Source organism: Perca fluviatilis, chromosome 4 (genome assembly GCF_010015445.1).
Source record: "Perca fluviatilis chromosome 4, GENO_Pfluv_1.0, whole genome shotgun sequence".
NCBI lineage: Eukaryota > Metazoa > Chordata > Actinopteri > Perciformes > Percidae > Perca > Perca fluviatilis.
Window position 1 is genome coordinate 8,369,191 of NC_053115.1, and position 14,405 is coordinate 8,383,595.

At 37.6% G+C, this 14,405-nt stretch overlaps 2 non-coding genes across 2 annotated transcripts; both read right to left on the bottom strand.

Annotated features, from left to right (window-relative positions):
• Positions 1-10,561: 10,561 nt before the first annotated feature.
• Positions 10,562-10,634, bottom strand: trnaf-gaa. Its single transcript has one exon. It is a non-coding gene; the product is annotated as a tRNA-Phe (tRNA).
• Positions 10,635-14,092: 3,458 nt separating this feature from the next.
• trnaf-gaa lies at positions 14,093-14,165 on the bottom strand. The gene has a single exon. It is a non-coding gene; the product is annotated as a tRNA-Phe (tRNA).
• Between the last annotated feature and the right edge of the window lie 240 nt (positions 14,166-14,405).

A 14,405-nucleotide genomic window follows, 5' to 3' on the forward strand; every position in this document is an offset into this window, starting at 1 on the left:
AGTGACTGTATAATCAAGAGGGAGAGAAGTCCTTGGAACAGAGAGATATGAGACAGGCTGAAAATGTGGAGACAGGGAAGGGAGTCAGACGCCAGACAGAGATGGACTCTAAATGAGCTGGCATTGCCAACAACTGCTTTGACAGTCCAGTGATAGTGAGAACAGAGGTTATATATATAAACTCAGTAATCCCTCAACAAAAGGGCACTTAATGAGAGTCTGCCTGAATGGTAGGATGTGAGCTAGAGGGGAGAGAGGTGGAGGGAGAAATGTAGCTGGCAAAGGCCCAGGATTGTGCCACAGCTACCCTGAGCAGGTCGGCCACTCATCGAATGGAACCCCTTCATGCTCAGTATCCTCTCAATGACAAATACCACACTCTACTTCTCTGTCCAAATGGTTTCCCTGTCATAGGCCAGCAATCCACCATACTTCTCACTGCTACTAATCAAAAAAATGAAGCCGCTGAGGAGATTATCATATGTAGTCTCAGGATTAAAACTCGTCACACTTTCCATGACTGAGAAAGGGTGACTAACTGGTAAGTCCCAGCCAGCCATGAAGGGGAACGGATAGCCCTGACAGTCACCCTGTTGGATTGGATAAGTAGTTGAATTATGCAGAGAGGTCAAAGAAGCACTGTTGGCTCCAGGCCTAGGACATGCTTTGATACTTGGGCCTCGAATATACTGTGCCGGCACAGTGTTACTTTCGCTCCACAAAACAACCCTGATGTGATTTCGTCTTGTTCATATCCAGTGTCAATTGCCTATTTCCCTACATTTTTAATCTCAGAGGGAAGCTCTTCTGTACCTGCTGTGGAGATATTGACCAATCTTTAATGGAACTGCCACCTTCCTTGAGTCAAACAGACAGGTATGAAGGAGATCTACAGTATTCTAAGGTTTTTTGACACAGTACATTTGTGTTCATCAAATAATGTTTCCATCACTAAGCCACTGTTCTCTATCTCAGTGTAACCTTTTATGCCTGAAAGTCAAGATAAAAGGATCTGACCATGTCTCTGTGACAACTTCAGGTGTATAGACCTACATATAGGATCACTGTGAAATGCCGTAGAAAGGTAAATCAGCTCAGACATACAAACATAAAAAACATAGACATAAAGAGCACACTAGTTGGTTTTTCCAGCTAAAATCTCTGTACTTTTGGAGTATGTGTAATAGAGCTCCCAGATCAAAGGTTTGGGTGATTAACAGAGCTAAATGATGGACTACAAGAAGCTGCATGCCTGAAGGGGCCAGAGATTCAGATGCTGGAACATAAGCAAGAGAAGTGGCACTTAGGTAGTTTAAGCACTCCGATAAGCAAAGATAACCTACTTATTAATTTAACAGCCACAAATTGTACAAACTCTTGCACTTGCACAAACCGAATGTAATGCATGTAACTGCAAACATGACCACAGTTTTTTCCTCAATACAGTATTTCCCTAACTACCCTTGACATTATATAATGTAGCTAACGTTATAAATAATTTCTCCAAGAAATTGGCTAACCATAACTTACCTTACACAAATTTGCCTTTGGAAAAGAAACACGAATCGCGTGATGTACATGTTAACTTACTGTCTTCGAACTGCTTATTTGGTACTTTTATTCTTTGCTCCTCTTATACCCTCCATTTCTCACACACTGCTGATTCTAATGTTATACACAAACCACAAAAAAATAAAATCTACATCTGTTTTAGGTCTAATCATGTTGTTACATCTAGTACAATGGTTGAGGATCAGTGTTACGCAACAGGTCATGAACTTGAGTGTGCATAGAGAGAGAGTGGGGGAAGACGAGCTGCCAGGCCTCCCACTCTCCAGACAGATATCAATAGACAAACGCTTTAGAGGGACACTCAATCCTGCCAGTAGGTTTAGTGTGTTTGTGTGTGTGTGTGTGTGTGTGTGTGTGTGTGTGTGTGTGTGTGTGTGTGTGTGTGTGTGTGTGTTGGTGAGAAAGAGAGGAGACACTTTCTCTGTATGAAAATGTTTGATTTCTGGACACAACCCGGTGTAAACTTCTCATCTCAGTTTCTCTCCTGCACGTATTACTTAGCTTCTATTTTAAATTTCCTCATTTATTAGACAGATTGACAGATGGTGGGAAAACCACAGATGCACCACCCATATAAGCAAAAAACGCACACATGCTCAAACACACACTAACAATGACACACACATTCGTACCAGAGAAGGAATAATGGTGAACACAATACGGCAAATACTGCCACTGGGAAGTGTGACTGCTCTGCTGACATGTTGGTATGGTGCATCCATTGGGTAACTATAAGCTCAGTTATTAGGGCCCCGAGTGACGACAGCAGATAAGACATATTGGAACTGAAGGAATTGTTATTATTACAGCAAATTAATTGCCTTTTTGAGGGGCTTAACATATTCAAAAACTCACCAAAATTGGCAGTCGCATCAAGCCTGGTGAAAATGTACTTATTTTAAGGGTTTCGGGAATAGGCACACAAAATGGCTCGCTAGCGCCCCCTACAAAATAAAAAAATGTAGCCCCTGCAGTACATTTAACGTGTACTAACGAAACGTGGTACACATATGTAGCATGTCAAGACGTACAACAAAGCTCATTGGAGCCATACCCTTAACCCAAAAGGAAGTCCGCCATTTTGAATTGAAAGTTCAAAGATTTTGCGATTTGGGCCATTTCCACTTCATACTTCAACTACAACGAACTCCTCCTAGAGATTTCATCCGATCGACTTCAAATTTGGTCTGTGCCATCTTAAGATGTTAAAGATGAAAAGTTATTAAAAGAAAAACTTTTCGTCATAGGGCGTGGCCGTGGCGAGGCGGCCATTTTGGAAGTAAGTGTAACTTGAGTGTACATTGTCCAATTGGCTCGAAACTTTTCAGGATTCATAAGAGTCCAACCCTGACAACATCTACAGGCTGAAATTTACTCAAAGTCATAGCGCCCCCTAGCGGCAACAGGAAGTACGCCTAAAAATCAAGGTAATGTACTTTAACGAACTCCTCCTACAGATCTCATCCGATGGACTTCAAATTTGGTCTGTGCCATCTCCTCACCTTAAAGATGAAAAGTTATTAAAAGCAAAACTTTTTGGCCATTTTGAGCATTTATCAATGAACGAAGAAGTTGTTGTAACTTCAGTGTACTTTGTCATATCTGCCTGAAATTTCTCATGATTGACAAGAGTCCAGGCCTGAGGAGATCTACAGGCCAAAATTGACTTTTGGTCATAGCGCCTCCCGCTGGCAACAGGAAATCAGCCTTATATGACAAACATCGTCCGATTTACATGAAACTTATAATTTGTGGTCTACATGTGATACTGAGCCGCCCCCTATACTTTAACCACACCCACGTACTCAGGCCACGCCCCATTTTATGCCTTTTGAACCATTTAATGAGAACAGAGAACAGAGGCAGAGAATATTTATTAAAATTTGAAAACAAGTGTTAAACTGTTGGGAACTCGAGCAGGGAGCACAGTACAAAAAAGTATAGTTTATCATTTTTCCTTGCTCACACTTTTCTATTACTTTTTCTAGTACCTCCTAGTAAAATGCATTTTCGAAAAATTAATTTACCAGTGTGATGATTTTACCACAGCAGAGTAAGCAGACTTGATGATATTGGAATTCTTCATTTTTTTTTTCACACAAGTACTTAAAGTTCAGCCCCATTGTTTGGTGAAGAGAACAATTGCAAACCTTTCTCAATTGCAGCTTTGACTTAATGACGTAAATCGGCATCCAGGCATTTGGAAAGGTCAGCTCAGTTCAGAGAAAGAACAACACAAATCTGAACAACAGCATCTACACAGATTACACAGAGAAACAAGCCTCCCCACTGTCCTTGGAGCTTGTTCGTGGAACAGTGAGTGGGTTCGTTACTTTCTACTCAGTCTGAGAAGACAATGCCTCCTTTTTGTCTCAAAGGACAAAAGTGAGGTCATACTCTGTTCCCTTATACAACCTTCCCAAGTTACATTTGGACTGTATGCATCATGGTGGGTTATGTCACAAGAGCTCTACAACAAGACCATCTTAGAAGTACTACTTTTCTGTAGGCCAGATCTCTCCCATTTAGGAACACACTTCTTTGAGTCATGCAGCAACTAATGAATATTAATTACATTTATTTCTGTTCTCTTACTTTGTATATTTTGACTGTTATGCACCACAACAGTGTGTTTACATGCACAGCAGTAACCAGGGTCTTAACATGGTCAAGTGAATAACCGGGTTATGCCAGTTCCCCTCGTATACATAAGCGGGGGAAGAAAGGGAAGAATGGCGGTTACAGTAGGTGGTGCTCTGCCAACTTACGACTGGTCGTAATAAGTTTTTTTTTTCCTGTTTACTTTTATCAAAATCACAAAAAAATGTCAAGAAAAGAGTCTTTTTCATAGTACTTGCCATGGGGAAGTCCTCAGTGGGTTTAAAGCAGGGGTCTTCAACATTTTTAAGGCCAAGGACCCCTCAGTTGAAAAAGAGATGGAGCAGGGACCCCCTACTTAGATATTGTATGAAATAGAGTTGCATATTAACTTGGGCCTACAATAACGTATAGGGCGGCCTAGAGACTTTATACATACCTTTTTATGGTGCCTACAAGACTAAGCTATTCAAATAATAATTGTTGACATATTCATATATTTATACATCATGTTTTAATGTTAGAATGTGGCACAGTGAATCCTTAAGCTTAACTTTATCTGTGGATGGCTACCTTGTGGCTATCTACAGTACCTATAGGCACTTAAGCCTATCATCAAGTTTTTTTTCTTTTACTATTGAACAATAATTTTGTGGCCACCCTGCAGCTCCTAGGGGTCTTGGACGCCCTGTTGAAGATCTCTGGTTTAAAGGTTTAAACCTTGTGCTGGGGCCCATAGAGAATGCCTATATGTCCAGGATCTATAATCTTTAGTTACCTACGCCCTTGGGTGGAGAGCGTGGAGAGCATGGAGAGGTGGAGAGCGTGGACAGCTTCCGACGTCTTTCTTCACCTGCACCGCAGAGAGCTCCCTGCTAGGCAGCCTGGATTGGGAACAGCAACAAGAGGGATCACCCAGCCTGCAGAGGGTGGTGCAGTCAGCTGAACTGCATTCCATGGCTGGGGTAGAAATACTGTATTAGAGAAATTGGCAGTGTGGGAAAACTTTACACAGCTAACTGTAACCAGTATCATGCATCGCTCACTATCATTGCATTACTGTAACTACCGCACAACATTGTATATCTTTCTACTCTATTAACATTATGTATATATGTTGAGGCGAGGCCATATTGACTTGCAATATGACATCAACCACTCTACTACTTTGAGCTCAACCTGTGTTGCAAGTACGAAAGAAACAGGGGGAAGGTTTGCTGGGTGGAAGTTATGCAATGCCAGATTGGCTGGGACATCTGTAGGAGCTGCTTAGAAGTGAAACTAGACTGAATGGAGTTTTGATTAGTTAGAGAAAAAACATTTTCTCCCCACAACCATGCATCCGTTCAGCTCTCTGGACTGTTCTCCACCTGCAGATTTCTTTCAACCACCTAACTGAATGGGTTTAAAGCTTGACTGGCATCGTCAGGCATTCTTTGTAGGTCTCCAAGAGCAGTCGGAACAAAGCCACAAGGAAACCATACTACAGCAGTGGAAACACACAGTGCAAGGAACAATCAAAGGGGAGAGCGAGTGAGAGAGATCTTGCATAACCAACAGCACAGGATATTACACGGAAACAAATTACATAGGAACAAATGAGAAATGAGAAAAAGGCACATAATTAGTCTGTAATCTGTGACAAATGTACTATAAGGAATCAGAAGTGCATTGACGTACACACATTATAAGCTCAGCATCATTCCCCTAAAGCACAATTACAGTGTGTTTCAAAAGCAGGCATACATGCAAGGTTACAGTACATTACTGTATTCATAAAACACTTATTTTAAAGAAAAATATGTTTATGTTGCTGTGGGAGGGTTTTGGAGGATAGAAAGTGTACACACACACACACACACACACACACACACACACACACACACACACACACACACACACACACACACACACACACACACACACACAACCCTGCAGCTCACCAGAACATTTTGCACCTTTCCTATCCCCTTCTGCCAATCTTCTGCATTGTTAGTTCTCAGAACCACTCTCTGTCTGTTCATTATCAATGCACTGCTGATTATCACATCACCACAGAGAGCCGGTTGGCCATTCATTCAGGTTTCAATGGGAATGACGCAAATCCCTGACCTGTTTGGTGCCCCGTGGCCTGGACCTGTTCTTTTGGACTGTGGCTCTATTGCATCTACACAACGACGGGGTTGATACAGCGGAGAGATGGTGTCCAAAACCTGCTGCAGTCCCGCTGAGTCTCTCCTGGCATGATCTTATCTCTGATGTGACCTAAAGTATGTGGTGTTTTGTTACATAATTGCTTATTTTGCAGCAAAGTGTTTCAACTAGAGCTGACAGAAAAATATTAAACCAAAATATACATCACTGTTTGTCTCTGCTACCTCCTGCATGTTGCTGGTTAGCTGGCATTACATTACTCTACTTTTTTATCTATTACTTAAATTTATGTACAGTTAAAACGCTGATGCATGTATATGTATGTGTGTGTGTTTGTGTGTGTGTGTGTGTGCGTGTGTGTGTGTATATGTATATTTTCTGCATTCGCACATACATGCACACACCCATCATATTAACATACCTTTTTACGCTGTCATTATATCAGCTGTTACAGATGAAACTATCTATCTGGAACAAATGTTTATCGTTACCCGTTGTTGCCTTGAGCTATTTAACTATTCACTTATTCTTATTCTACAACATGAATAACCTTATCATCATTATAACTGTGACAATACACAAATCATATACATACAACTAAAACTAGAACAACCAGAAAGAAAGAAAAAATAACTCTTATTGGACTGGCTCCCTCCCAGAAGGCCTTGGGGCAGCCAATGTGTGAGGCTGGAATTGACCAGCAATGAGCCAGATCCCTCCTAAAGGTTTAGGAACAGCTCAAGGTAATGACATTTCAAAATAAAGGTAGGAAAACTTACTAAAGGTAAGAAAAGAGACTCATCCCTGGCTGCACTGACGCCCTGCAAAACACAACAAGTTGTCGTTACTTTTATTACAGTAGTAGCTTTCAGTGGTGGAACATAACTGAGTATATTTACTCAAGTACTGTACTTAAGTACAAGTTTAAGAGACTTCTACTTTACTTGATTTTTTTTTCTTTTCATGCTACTTTATAGCCTACTTCTACTCCACTACATCTCAGAGAGAAATATCTTACTTTTACTGCAATACATTTATTTGATACATTTAGTCAGGCTACTAGTTAGTTAGTTTTCATTTGAAGATAATTACAAATATTATCAACAAATAAAATATGACATATTATAGGTGAAGCTAAGCAGTAAATAATTCAACAGCTCTAAATACTTTTTCTCCCACCTGTATCATAATATTACATACATATGTGCCGTTATGTATTTTCCTTTTTCACCCCCTTTCCTCCTTTTTTATGCATTTATTTAGGTTGTTTAGTAATATAATCCTAGCACATACCTGCATATTTCGCTGGTCACACATATGCAAATGAACACACTTTCATACATGCACAGAAACATATACAAGTAATAAAGAAATGTGTTATTGAATGTATGTTTTGTCCCACCTGTCTAATTTGTTTGTCTAATCAAAGAGATTGAAAATGTAGTACTTCTTATCAATATATAGTCCAAAGACACCCATAAAAGATTGTTACAGCCCTGATTAACTAATAGGCTACTTGTTGTAAATATGCGTGGTATTCAAAATAAGAAATACAGTATAATCTGCCTCTTCTCAAAACTGACCTAAAGTTGTGTATACAGGTGCAACAATCCATCTACTTCAGTTACAGTGCGTGTGGCTGTAGTGTTCAGTCTCAGTTACGAGGCTGAAACTCTGCATGAGTCCTGCCATCTACTGGTTCTTAAATGTACTACTGCTGTATTATTTTTCAAAACATTTCGTCCTCTGAGAATGCAGCAGGCTTGTGCAAAATTCAGAATTTCAGAATTGGCCTCCATTCAATTCATGAATTGGAATTTGAATTGAATTGACTCCGCCCCACAGGAAATTGAATTTGAATTTGAATTACAGGAAGTGGAATTAAATTCATTGCAATTCGAAGAAATTCCACACAGTCACACAACAGAAAGACTGTGTTGAATCTCACATACTGTACATTCAGTGTTAGGAAGGTTACTTTGGAAATGTAATTGCTTACTGTTATAAGTTACCCATTGTAAATGTGGTTTGGATTACTTTATTTGGATTACTTTATCAATGTAAAGCAATTTCCTTTCAATTTGATTAGTAACTAATTGAATTACACATTTTACCTCAGCAATATAACTATTACATTAATTTTGCAATTTAATAACATAATTTCATTACACGTAACTAGTCACTCCTCAACCCTGCATACATTTTGTTCCAGAATATAGATAATGATCAAATTCTTGAAATAAATTACCCCCTCAGTGTTGTTTAATTAGTTTTGTTCCAATGTTATTTTCATTTCAAAGTAATCAAATAACACCACCATGATCTTCATTCTGGTTTGGCTGGATTATAACAGCTGGTTTCACAGTCCATCAAGATTTCCTGATGTTTCTTCTGTAGGAAAACAGTCCCTCAATGTAGATCACTCTTTAAGAGAACAAATATTTCTATTAATTCCACAATTGACAAGAATTGTTTTCTTGATTTACAATAAGTAATAAGTAAAAAGTGTGCTTGCATGATTTTAAACACATAAGATATCCAGTAATAGCATAATATAATCACATTTGGCTATAACTGAGTAATGTAACACATTCATTTTACTGTTACTGTTGTGTTGTGAGTTGAAGGTGTGTTTTAGCCCTTTATGAGCTATATGACAGGCTCTTGCTGTTTTGCGCTACAGTAATGTAATGAGTAATGAGTTACTATCCATAGAGAATAACAAGTAACAAGTTTTTTTTTTTTAAGTGAATAATGTACACGTTCTTGAGTAGTGACCCCAACACTGATGATATGAAATATCAGTAGCATAATACCATCAAGAGATGGTTTTCAAAATAAAAGACTGTCTGTCTGTTAACTTACTTGTAGATGCCTTTTGAAATTTGAAGTAGCCTTTATGGAGCCACAGACTGGAGCACTGCAGTGCTTGCATATGGCTCTGTGGTTTGCAGGTGTTTGTGTTGGAATTGGTTCTTCAAAATGAACTAGTACAGATGACCTTTTAAGCCTGCTATTATTTTCCATGTCACTGTTATTACAGGTGTCAAATCTATAAATGTTTGTAATCTGAAGTTGTAAGGGACTTCTGAAACTTAAAAAGTCCAGTGTTGACCATCAAATTGTGTAGAAAAGAAGCTTTCAAACAAATGTCCACCTCAAATTCTTTGGTAACGATTTTAAATACTTGATTAAAGTAAAGCATTCTGGGAAATGGAGTCATGTTCCATCATGTTCCACAAAATTACAATTACAATAGATCAAACTTAATTATTTGTTTTGTGACTAGAGCTTTTAACATTCATTGTTGGGGGAAAACATTTCCTGTTAATGTAATCTGTACAAGTAGTTCAAACTAATATCATTCATAGAATATGTAATGCAATCATATCTGACATATATTGTAAAGCTTCATTGTTAAACACTTCACTTAAATTATGTATATGAATTTCTTTGAATTTTTACTGAATTGCAATTCTGCTTCCTTTAATTCAAATTTGTATTGTAAGTCTAAATCCTGTTTTTGACATCAATTCAAATTCAATTCAAATTCAAGAATTGAACTGGAATTTAGGAGTCATTCTCAATTCAATTCTGAATTGTGCACAAGCCTCGACTGCAGTAATACAGTAATAAATCAATAACCTATACAAACACGTTTAAAGCAAAAGTATTTTCAAGTAATGTTTTATCAAGTTAATGTTTTATCAAGTTAATGTTTTATCAAGTTAATGTTTTATCAAGTTAATGTTTAACGTCATTTTAAATGCTAAACATGATGAATGCTGCAAATCACCATGTATTTCTAGCACTGCTTGCCCTCTGTACTGTATAATTCAGAAGTTTCCATCTGTATTCCATCCAAAGCATAGATTGTATACAACTATATTGCATCCCAAAACACAACTATCATACCAAATTTTGATTTTGCCTGTGCCCTCAAAAGTTGCCAACTTAATAATTTATTAATACCTATGTATCGGTTTTAACATTCTGGAACAAGATACATATAGATGCTTTCTATGATTTGCTGTGGACAGTTTATGATAAGCACCGAGTAGTAGGTTGTTAATTAGCAAGCTGTAGTGAAAAGTTCAGGCCTGTTTAAAGGTTGTTTGCTTTTATTTGATTTAGTCTTGCCTTTGCCTTTACCGTTTATTTCTTTATTTTGTAAGTTGTGACATAATGACTTGATTTGCATGAAACTGTTTTCAACTTTTTTCATTAAAAAAGAACCTGCCGAAACCCGGGATCGAACCAGGGACCTTTAGATCTTCAGTCTAACGCTCTCCCAACTGAGCTATTTCGGCTTCTTACATAAAGACAGATGCAATGTAGTGTCATTGTGACGATAGAGGGCGCCCTGGCCTCACGAAAACGCTGTTGGGATTTAAATGTTACTTGATTTTAACTAAATTATATTAAAATGCAAAAACATCGACACTTCTAGCTGTGGCCTATTTGTTTTCGTTACCTTACCTTTCTTTTACCTCTCGAAATCCACGGAGGAAAGTAGGCGGCAGCTTGTAAACGTGAGGCAGACAAATTAAGCGATTTAATTTGCCTACTAAAGATTGAACACGCCATTTGATTGGCGTTTAGAAAGACTGACTTTGCCGAGTAGTTGGTTGTCAAATTATTGATTTAGACCATTGATCCAGTGGCAAAAGATTGAACACGCCACACCAATGTTATCCAATGATTGAACTCGCGATGTGACTCGCCGAGGGCGATTTCGGTTTGCATACTAACTTGTTGGATTCAATGTTGGAGTATAACCGCAGAGGTGCCCTTGATCTATAGCAACTGTAGGCTTATAAATCGTAAAAATTACATATCTTAGATTAAATTATATTAAATAATTTTTTTTTTCTCACGAAAACTGTGTTGGGATTTTAATTATATTTCATTGTGACATATATTAAAATAAAAAAAAAATATCAAAACTAGTAGGCCTATCTGTGGCCTGCTTGTTTCCGCTAGGTGTAAGTGCTGCTGAAATACTTTTAACCTTACCTGTGCAATATGTGGATGTAGCCACCAGAGACCGGTCTAGCATAGGATATTATGCACCAGGCACTATTGACGGCTATAAGAGATATTTGGATTGTTTCCCCACATTATTCATAGCAAATGAGCATTTTAGCATCTAGTGTCTACAAAACAGTTTCCTAAATTACAAGGCTCAAATATCCTCTTATATGTGTGGCACGCTTCTGTTGTTCTTTCAGTGTGGTGTAATATGCTGGTAGTACTATAAACTGCATGTTTTACAGAACCCACATGAATTCGTGCATTGATTGACCCATGCAAATTCACACACACCCCTTTGTCTCATTGTTTTCTCTTGGCTTTCATGAGGAGCGTTGGGTTTTAGATGCAGTCTCTGAGCTACAGAGGCCAGTGCACTGCACCCAAAGTCAGACATGATGATGTTGAAATCAAAGTTTAATGTTTGAGTTAGCTCTTCTAGTGCTCAAGCCATCTCTCATATGATGATGATGTTTTATCGCTAAGCTACTGGGACACACAGTGACAACAACCATAGAAATAAAATCGATTTAATTATATTTCCATAGTAACAACACTATACACAGCTATTTATATCATAAAACCACAGCTGCTTTATAATCAAACAGGGCAAGTAACAACAGCATTGATTAGAAACACATCCGTATGTGTAATAATAATAATAATAATAATATAATAATAATAATAATAGTGAACTTTCTAAGCCATGACCCAAAACATCTTTCATATAAACATAGCAGAGCTACCCCAACATTTACCTGTACTTGTGTTCAAATCATAAAGTTCAAATCTGAGGGTGTCTTTGACAGGCTGGGGAAAGGCTGTGGTCCACAGTTAGCCAGACATCAAGGTTGCATGGAGTCCATGATGGAAGAGGTCAGTCATGATGCAAGAGCCAGCAGATGCAGGCAGCATGTGTGGCAGATGTTGAACTAAGGGCAGAGATTATATTTATTATATTATATCTGTAAGCATTTTCACTAACCAATGAAGGGTCTGAGCTGGTGTTATTCAAACAGTGATTTGGTTTATAACTATTTTAGGGTGTCTAAATTCCCTCCAACATTGTCTGGTTGTTTTGAAGAGCACTGAACAGCCCAGCGGCCTTCCAGCTCATGCATCATCATATGAGCTTCTAATGCACAGTAGTACTGTACATTATAATCATGCTGTTTGCCTCACAGTGGGGCTTCCCACTTCCTTTCAGTACTACATGTACCCTTCTAGCATTCACCAATACAAATCCTTTGCTGTTATAAAATCGGCATTATATACACAAGTAAGCCATACAAAGAATAAAAACATAGCCCAGAGTATTTGTTCAATGAACAGAGACTTATTCACAGCAACAACACAATAAGCGGCTTTATCGGAAGTTGTTTATAATTTTTTTTTTTTTTTTTTTTTTTTTTTTTTTTTTTTTTTTTTTTTTTTTTTTTTTTAAAAAAAAAAAATTTTTTTTTTTTTTTTTTTTTTTTTTTTTTTTTTTTTTTTTTTTTTTTTTTTTTTTTTTTTTTTTTTTTTTTTTTTTTTTTTTTTTTTTTTTTTTTTTTTTTTTTTTTTTTTTTTTTTTTTTTTTTTTTTTTTTTTTTTTTTTTATTATAAAAAAAAAAAAAATTTGATTTTTTCTAATATATTTCTTTTTTTTTTAAACAGTTTGTGACCCCACCACCCCATTAATCAAGACTGGCCAGTGCAACTCCCCAAAAAAACTATTATAATTTCCTTTCCATAAATAAAGACATTTGCACCATAAGTTGATGCAGAAAGGGCAAACATTGCAGAAAAATTCACCAGAATGCAGAAAATTAAGTGTTTGATATGCAAAGAATTTAAATTTTGCTAAAAGGTGGAGATCTCAACCCCTCAATGTTGAACCCAAAGTTAAGCCCTTAGGCTCTGCACATGACCTTTGAGTTTAATTCTCTCATCTCTTTCTATTAACGTCACTGTGTGTTAAAGGTCCCATGGCATGGAAATTTCACTTTATGAGTTTTTTTAACGTGCATTCCCCCAGCCTGCCTATGGCCCCCCAGTGGCTAGAAATGGTGATAGGTGTAAACCGAGCCCTGGGAATCCTGCTCTGCCTTTGAGAAAATGAAAGCTCAGATGGGACTGGCTCTATGGGCTGTAATTCTGCACCAAGGCTGAATTTCAGGAAAGAGACTTCAGATACAGTATTAGGGGACCACTAAGACCTATATAAAAGAGACTTCAGATACAGTATTAGGGGACCACTAAGGCCTATATAAAAGAGACTTCAGATACAGTATTAGGGGACCACTAAGGTCTATATAAAAGAGACTTCAGATACAGTATTAGGGGACCACTAAGACCTATATAAAAGAGACTTCAGATACAGTATTAGGCGACCACTAAGGCCTATATAAAAGCATCCAAAGAGCACCATGTCATGGGACCTTTAATTTCAAACTCTACTCTGAAATGTTTAAAAAAAAATCTAAAATCGGTTTTCACATTCTGGAACAAGATCAATAAATATGTGCCTATGTTTTGCTGTGGACAGTGTATTATAAGCAATGAGCTATAGTAGGTACATGATTAACATGGTGTAATGTGAAGTTGTGATCTGTTTGAATATTGTTTACTTGTATTTAGCCTTGCATTTGATTAGAAACTCAAACGTTTATGTCTTTATGTTGATAGTTGTGACTCTAAGGTGGTGACATTATGATCTAAACGGCATGACGGTGTTCTTTCTGCATTAAAAGACTCCTGCCGAAACCCGGGATCGAACCAGGGACCTTTAGATCTTCAGTCTAACGCTCTCCCAACTGAGCTATTTCGGCTTGCATAGTTACTAGATGCAATGTATAAATATTATAATACTGTAGGTTTAACTTTAAAATGATTGTCTGAAGAGCTAACAATTTGTTTTTTTTCTTAGAAAAACTGTTTTGGAACTACAATGTTATTTATCATTAAATTATATTAAAATGTAAAAACTTTTGCGTTATACCTAACCTTACCTTGTCCATTCGTGATGAAGTATGAAATCGCGTGTGCCTCATCTGCGCGAAGGTACCGCT